Source organism: Callorhinus ursinus, unplaced genomic scaffold, assembly GCF_003265705.2.
Source record: "Callorhinus ursinus isolate GAN/ISIS: 27379988/994484 unplaced genomic scaffold, GSC_fseal_2.0 scaffold3, whole genome shotgun sequence".
NCBI lineage: Eukaryota > Metazoa > Chordata > Mammalia > Carnivora > Otariidae > Callorhinus > Callorhinus ursinus.
This window is the reverse complement of record NW_027397065.1, coordinates 39,489,820-39,497,742: the sequence shown is the minus strand read 5'-3', so window position 1 is coordinate 39,497,742 and position 7,923 is coordinate 39,489,820. Positions and strand designations below refer to the sequence as shown.

Below are 7,923 nucleotides of genomic sequence, written 5' to 3'. Positions count from 1 at the left end.
ATTTGTTAATCCACTGACGGAAACAGAGATTTCCTGGAGGATGCTGAACTTCATGAGTTTGTTGAATGAAGGAAGGGAAATCTTTGGAAATATTTGACAATTTTAGGACAATAATCATATGAGTCATTGGACAGGGGTTTGTGAGAAGTCTTGATCAACCAGATAATAATTCCAGTGAACTGTGGAGTCTATTCCCTTTTGTTAGTAACTGCACATATATATCTGGCTGGCTGCAGTGATGCCAACACAATGGACACAAAGAGAAAGTAAAAAAAATCATCAGGAAACATAATTCAAATTTGTTGAGTACTGTTGATAATGTTTATCCTTGCAAGTTCCTGAAATACCATACAGAACTACATTGGGACTTTATGCCAGAAAAATCCAGTGTTGCACTGTGGATAGTAGGGAAGGTTGGAATTATTCTTAGTTCTTCTGCCATGTTTATCATTCTTCTTTTCTCTTCAAAATGTGTGTGCTTCTATTCAGGTCTGTTTTTATGACTTGCTGAAGTCCACTCTGGATGCATTTATGAATATAACTGTATTAAACATATGCAGATAAATATGAGTAATGACATTTATAGTGAATACAGAGGGGAACTGAAGAAGGTGTTTTTCTGAACAGTTTTCATTTGGCTTCTTGGCAGAAAAGCAGTATAAAACTGGCTATTCAAGTGCCCTTGTACGCCATAATAGTGCAGTGCATAATTGTCTCAGATGAAATATCCACCTACCTACATAGTACACATCTAGTAGGAGATATCTGGTCCATGGTTGATTTCTTAGCTAGCATTTGACATGGCCCATGGGTGAGGTTTTTGACACCTTTCAGAGAGATTAAAGGAAATGCTATCTCCGGAAGTACATGGAGAGGGAGCCGACTAAGCTCTGGCTGTTGAAAAGAGAATCCTCAGAGAGAGAAACGCTGGAGCAACTGACATTCCTCATAGCTGTTCCTCATAACTGTTCCTCACGATAGGCCTCAGTCTGCCCATCTGTGAAACCCATCTGTGAAATGTATTTATTGAAAATGCTTGATGAATTGATGTGTCAGGAAAAACAACTAAAAAAGAAGACATTCACTAGTCATGTAGTATTTCTAGGGATTTGTAATCAATGCTTATGGTTCTGTGCAAGTTGAATTCTGTTTTTGATTTATGTCTTTCTCAGCAAAATGCTGTATGTGTGCATGCATGTAGGTACTTGTGCTCACCCTTGAGAAGGACCAAAGAGGATGAATACATTATTTCATTATAATACAAACACATTTCAGAAGAATTTGGAGTTAATTTACATACTTTCAAAAGGCCATGGTATGAAGCATTGCTGTCCAATAAAATTTCAGGGATTATGGAAATATTCTGTATATGCATTGTCCTGTACAGTAGCCACTATTCACATGTGGCTGTGGAGCACTTGAAATGTGGCTGGTGTGAAGGAGGAACTGAATTTTTAACTTAATTTAAATAATTTAAATAGCCACATATAGTTGGTGCCTACCATTTTAGACAGAGTAGGTCTAAAGAGCTGTTGAAATGCTTTTAAAAGTCAGCAACTGGGGCGCCTGGGTGGCTCAGTTGTTAAGCGTCTACCCTGCGCTCGGGTCATGGTCCCAGGGTCCTGGGATTGAGCCCCACATCCGGCTCCCTCCTCAGTGGGAAGCCTCCTTTTCCCTCTCCCACTCCCCCTGCTTGTGTTCCCGCTCTTGCTATGTCTCTTTCTGTCAACTAAATAAAATCTTAAAAAAAAATAAAAGTCAGCAACTGGTTATTCAGTCTGCCAGCTTGATTTTTTTATTCTTGGATTCTGGTTATTAGTATATTTTCTTGTGTTTAAATATGCACCAGTTCCCACTCCGCTGCCACTTCCTTCCCCTTCCTGGTTTTACACACATGCACGCGCGCGCGCACACACACACACACACACTTCCTTATTGCTAAGCATTACACTTTTTTAATATCCACAGTTCTTGAGGCAGTACTATGTACATATTATGCTGCACCAAAGTTTTTAGCATTTGTTCTCCTTTAAAATTGAGAACAGGTTGTTAACCCTGATTTAGATTCTCAAAGGTAATTGATGTCTTCCATGGTGGCCAAATCCTACTTCTTAACCTTCTGGTACTATCTCCACTATTATCAGCCCTTGCCTTAATATTGCTCTTTGGCCTCTTTGTTACAGTATCTTGAGTGTCTTTTTCCATTGGTCTTTTTCTCTTTTTTCCAGTGTCCTTCAACATTATGGATATTTCCTACAGCTCAGATTTACTCTCCTGGATTCAGCCAAAAGCTCTGATTAAGTTTTTTTTTTAAGGAAATATATCTAATCCTGATCTCTTCAATGGTCTGTCTGAAAATCTCACACTTTCTCCTTGAAATTTCTTGTTTGATGTGTAAAAATCCAAGTTTAATATTAAAACTACTTATAATTTGATTAATAATCAAAATTAACCCCCCATTCTGTGTTGAAAATGCACCACTATGTTTCCTGTTACCCAAAGTTGAAGGCTTGGTCATCCTTACTTTCCACATTTTTTTATTCTCCCTCTCAATTAGGTCAACATATGCTGGCAATTCTTTCTTTTTAATAAAATATGTAATGTTTCACGAATTTGCATGTCATCCTTGCTGAGCAGCCATGCTAATCTCTGTATCATTCTAATTTTAGTGTGTACTCCTGAAGCAAGTACAATTTTTCCTTCCTAATGGATGTTGGGTTATAACTAGTTTCCTTTTCCACTGCCCATATCTTGGCTTAGTTCTTCTTTGGCTTATGTGTGAATTATTTCAGTCCCCTAATTGGACTTATTACCTTCAGTCTTAGTTGAGGTTGTACTAACTATTCCATTTCTATCTTATCTGCTTTTTCTGCATGATCCTACCCTCTGGGTATGTTGGCTTAACCCACTCTTACAGAATCATTCTTATTTTTCCAACAATATGCTTTTGCTTAATACTACTAGCTCTGCCAAAAGTTGAATTTTCTTATTTGTGTATTTAGATCCTCCTTGCCTACGTCTTTTAAGGTTTGTTCTGTTTTTCATACATTATTTACCATGCATGCTTTTGCAGGCATGAGCTTTGGGCTTAACTCATAAATAAGAGGATCTCTGCTTTCAGGGAGCATAATAACATTGTAATGGGGAATCTGACAAGTAAATAAGCAGTTATGGTACAGTATGATAAACTTTCATCTCATCATCATCTAGAAACCATCCCAAACCACTTGCTTCTCTGAACTCATAGAGATTATTCCTTGGCCACTTAATTACATTACTCATTTTTGTCTTGTCACCTGTTGATTTTACTATTATGTGTTAATCTTATTTCCTCTGTTAGATTATAAACTCCTTGAGGGCAGAGAATGCATCACACCACCTTATAGCCCCTACCCCACAATATTTCATGTAAAAAGTACATATTAAGTACCTGGGAATTTATAAGCTGAATTTTACCTTTGGGGATCTTTGCACTACATAGCCATCTTTCTGTCTATATAAAATTACAGAAATGTGGGGAGAGACTGTGAGGTTTGTTTGTACTCACTTTATATTGAATGATGGTTTTAATCCTGGAAATCGAATTTCTTATGCTATGTAAAGCATCATCTGTATTACAAAATGTTAGGTGCTTATACTTAAGATTTCCCCTGATACAAAATACTTAATAAAAATGAAGTATATAAATTAGAATTGTATTTCCAAACTAGTATGAAATTTATGAAATATATGTTAATACTCTGAAGCCAAGAGTAAAATATTATAAATGTTAGGCTGTAAAACCAGATGTTGATTTTGTAAAAAAAAAAATAGTTTTTTATTAATGTATTTGGACTTATGAAACCCTAATTGGATGAAGCAGATTTTTCTAATAGAATAATCTTTAAAAGTAAATGTAAGTGAATTATAGCCTTTCAACATTTTCATCAATTAAAAAAATTATTGGATTTTAATCTAATTCTAGTTATTTCCAGATGTTGATTATAATACTTTCTGGTAAGTTAACTTTCCATAGGAACTTTTTCTCTTCGCTTTTGGTTAATTTTAAGAATAACTTCATTAAAGCATAATTGACTTAAACCACATATTTAAAGTATAAAACTTGATACCTTGGGATATATATATATATATATGCCAGTGAAGCCATCACAACTGAGATAATGAAAATATTCATCACTCTTAAAAATTTCCTCATTCCTGTAATTCCTCTAACCCCTCTCCTTCTCCCCACACCCCCAAAGGCAGACATGAGTCTGTTTTCTGTCAGTATACATTTGCCTTTTTAGAAGTGTATGTAAATGAAATCATATAGTATATGCACTTTCTTGTCTCGTTTCTTTCCTTAGGATATTTGTTTTAAGATTTATCCATATTATAGTATTAACACTAGTTAACTACTTTTTATTGTTGAGTAGAAACCCATCTGATTTTTATATATCAGTTGTGTGTCCTGCAACTTTACAGAATTTGTTGACTAGGTCTGTCAGTTGTTTTGATGGAGTCTTTATGATGTGTATAATATCATATTTGCAAATAGAGACAGTTTTACTTCTTTTCCAATTTGGATTCCTTTGGTTTCTTTTTCTTACCTAATTGTTCTGGCTGGGACTTCGGTACTATGTTGAATTGCTTAGTTTTCAATGTATAGATCTTTTTACATCTTTGGTCATATTTATCCTTAAATAGTCCATACTTTTTATGCTATTGTAAATGGTATTTTTTAAATTTCAGATTCTGGTCATTTGTTGATAGCGTATAAAAATACAATTGGTTTTTACATATTGATCTTTTATCCTGCACTTCAGTAAACTCATTTATTAGTTCTAGTAGCTTTTTGTAGATTTCATTAGATATTTTGTAAACGTGATCATGTTGACCGGATAGTTTTGTTTTTTTTCCCATAATCTTGATGCTTTTATTTCTTTCCTTTCCCTGACTGCACTGCCTAGAACCTCTAGTACACTGTTGAATAGAAATAGTGAGAATGGACATCCTTGTCTTATTCCTCATCTGAGGAGGAGAGCATTTGGTCTTTCACTATTAAGTGTAATGTTAGCTGCAGGTTATTTGTAGTTGCTCTTGAAAATGTGGAGGAAGTTGTCTATTCAGTTTTTATTTGGAGTGGATGTTGGGTTTTGCCAAATGATTTTTCTGCATCAGTAGTTAAGATCATGTGTTCTTGTTGTTGTTCTTTATAATGTTAATATGGTAGGTTACATTGATTGACTTGTGAACATTAAGACAGCAGTGCATTTGGTCATGTCTGTTCCTCTTTTTATATATTGTGGGAATTGATATGCTCATACTCTGTTGAGGATTTTTGCATCTATGATCGTGAGAGATATTGGTCTATAATTTCCTTTTCTTAAAATGTCTTTCAGGTTTTGGTATCAGGGAGTACTGACCTCATGATGTGATCTGCGAAGATTCCTTCTTGTTTAATTTTTTGAAGGTTATTTGGAGAATTTTTATTGTTTGTTCCTTAATTTCTTGGTACAGTTTACCAAAGAAGCTATCTGTGACTAGTGTTTACTTTCTGGGTAGATTTTTAACTACAGGTTAAATTTCTTTAACAGATTACTGAAGTCGTCTATTTCTTCTTGAGTGATTTTTGTTAGTTTTGTTAGATACTTTCATCACTTACATACAACACACAGTGCTCATCACGAGTGCCCTCCTTAATCTCCATCACCCATTTAACCCATCCCTCCACTCACCTCCCCTCTTGGTAACCATCAGTATGTTCTCTATAGTTACAAGTCTGTTTCGTGGTTTATCTCTTTTTTTCTTTGTTCATTTGTTTTGTTTCTTAAATTCCATATATGAGTGAAATCATATGGTATTTGTCTTTCTCTGACTGACTTATTTTACTTAGCATTATACTCTGTAGGTCCATCCATGTTGCAAATGGCAAGATTTCATTCTTTCTTATGGCTGAATTCCATTGTGTGTGTGTGTGTATCACATCTTTATCCATTCATCTATTGATGGATACTTGGGCTGCTTCTATAACTTGGCTGTTGTAATTAATGCTGCAGTTAATATAGGAGAGCATATATCCTTTAGAATTAGTGTTTTTGTATTCTTTGAGTAAATACCCAGTAGGTGTGATCATAGGGTAGTTCTATTTTTAATTTTTTTAGGAACCTCCATCCTGTCTTCCTCACTGGCTGCACCAGTTTGTGTTCCCATCAAGAGTGCACAACTGTTCCTTTCTCTCCACATCCTTGTCACACTTGTTGTTTCTTGTGTTTTTTATTTTAGCCATTCTGACAGGTATGATGTGATAGCTCATTGTAGTTTTGATTTGCATTTCCCTGATGATCAGTAAGGTTGAGCATCTTTTCATGTGCCTGTTGGTTATCTGTATGTCTTCTTTGGAGAAATATCTGTGCGTCTCTTCTGCCCATTTTTTAAAAAAGATTTTATTTATTTATTAGAGAGAGAGAGAGTGAGCACATGCAGGGGGAGCAGCAGGCAGAGGGAGAGGGAGAAGCAGGCTCACCGAGCAGGGAGCCCAATACGGGGCTCAGTCCCATGGGATCATGACCTGAGCCAAAGGCAGACGCTTAACGACTAAGCCACCCAGGCACCCCTCTTCTGCCCGTTTTTTAATTGGATTATTTGTTTTGGGGTGTTGAGTTTTATAAGTTCCTTAAATATTTTGGATACTAACCCTTCATCAGATAAGTCATTTGTAAATATTTCCTCCCATTCAGCAGATTTTTCTTAGTTTTGTTGCTTGTTACCTTTGCTGTGCAAAAGCTTCTTATTTTGGTGTAGTCCCAATAGTTTATTTTTGCTTTTGTTTCCCTTGCCTCAGGAGACCTATCTAGAAAAATGTTGCTGTGGCCGATGTCAGAGAAATTACTGTCTGTACTCTCTTCTGAGATTTTTATGGTTTCAGGTCTCACATTTAGGTCATTAATCCATCTTACGTTCATTTTTGTGTATGGTTTAAGAAAGTGGTCCAGTTTCATTCTTTTGTATGTATCTGTCCAGTTTTCCCAGCACTATTTGTTGAAGAGACTGTCTTTTTTCCAATTGGATATTCTTATTTCCTTTGTTGAAGATTAATTGACCATATAATTGTGGGTTTATTTCTGGGTTCTCTGTGTCTATTTTTGCACCAGTACAATATTATTTTGATTATTACAGCTTTGTAATGTAACTTGAAGTTCAGAATTGTTATGCCTTCAGCTTTGCTTTTCTTTTATGACTGCTTTAACTATCCAGGGTCTTATGTGGTTCCATACAAATTCTAGGATTGTTTATTCTAGTTCTGTGAAAAATGCTGCTGGTATTTTGATAGGGATTTGCATTAAATCTGTAGATTGCTTTGGGCAGTATGGACATTTTAACAATATTTGTTCTTCCAGTCTATGAGCATGGAATATCATTCCATTTGTTCGTGTTGTCTTCAGTTTCTTTCATCAGCATTTTATAGTTTCCAGAACATAGGTCTTTTTTTTTTTTTTAAAGATTTTATTCATTTATTTGACAGAGAGACACAACGACAAAGAGAGAACACAAGCAGGGGGAGTGGGAGAGGGAGAAGCAGACTCCCCACTAAGCAGGTAGTCCGATGTGGGGCTCGATCCCAGGGTCCTGGGATCATGCCCCGAGCCGGAGGCAGATGCTTGAATATAGGTCTTTCACCTCTTTGGTTAAGTTTATTCCTAGATATTTTATTATTTTTGGTGTAATTGTAAATGGGATTGTTTTCTTAATTTCTCCTTCTGCCACTTCATTATTAGTATATAGAAATGCAGTGGATTTTGTATATTGATTTTATATCTGGTGCTTTTAACTTATTAATGTCTTTTTAAAAAATATTTTATTTATTTGAGAGAGAGAGACAGAGGGAGGGAGTGCACACAGGGGGAGGGGCAGAGGGAGAGGGAGAGAGAGAGAATCTCAAGC

The 7,923-nt window shown here is 35.7% G+C and overlaps 1 pseudogene; it reads right to left on the bottom strand.

Moving 5' to 3' along the window:
* Positions 1-2,589: 2,589 nt before the first annotated feature.
* LOC112820485 (U6 spliceosomal RNA) lies at positions 2,590-2,689 on the bottom strand (annotated as a pseudogene).
* Positions 2,690-7,923: the final 5,234 nt, after the last annotated feature.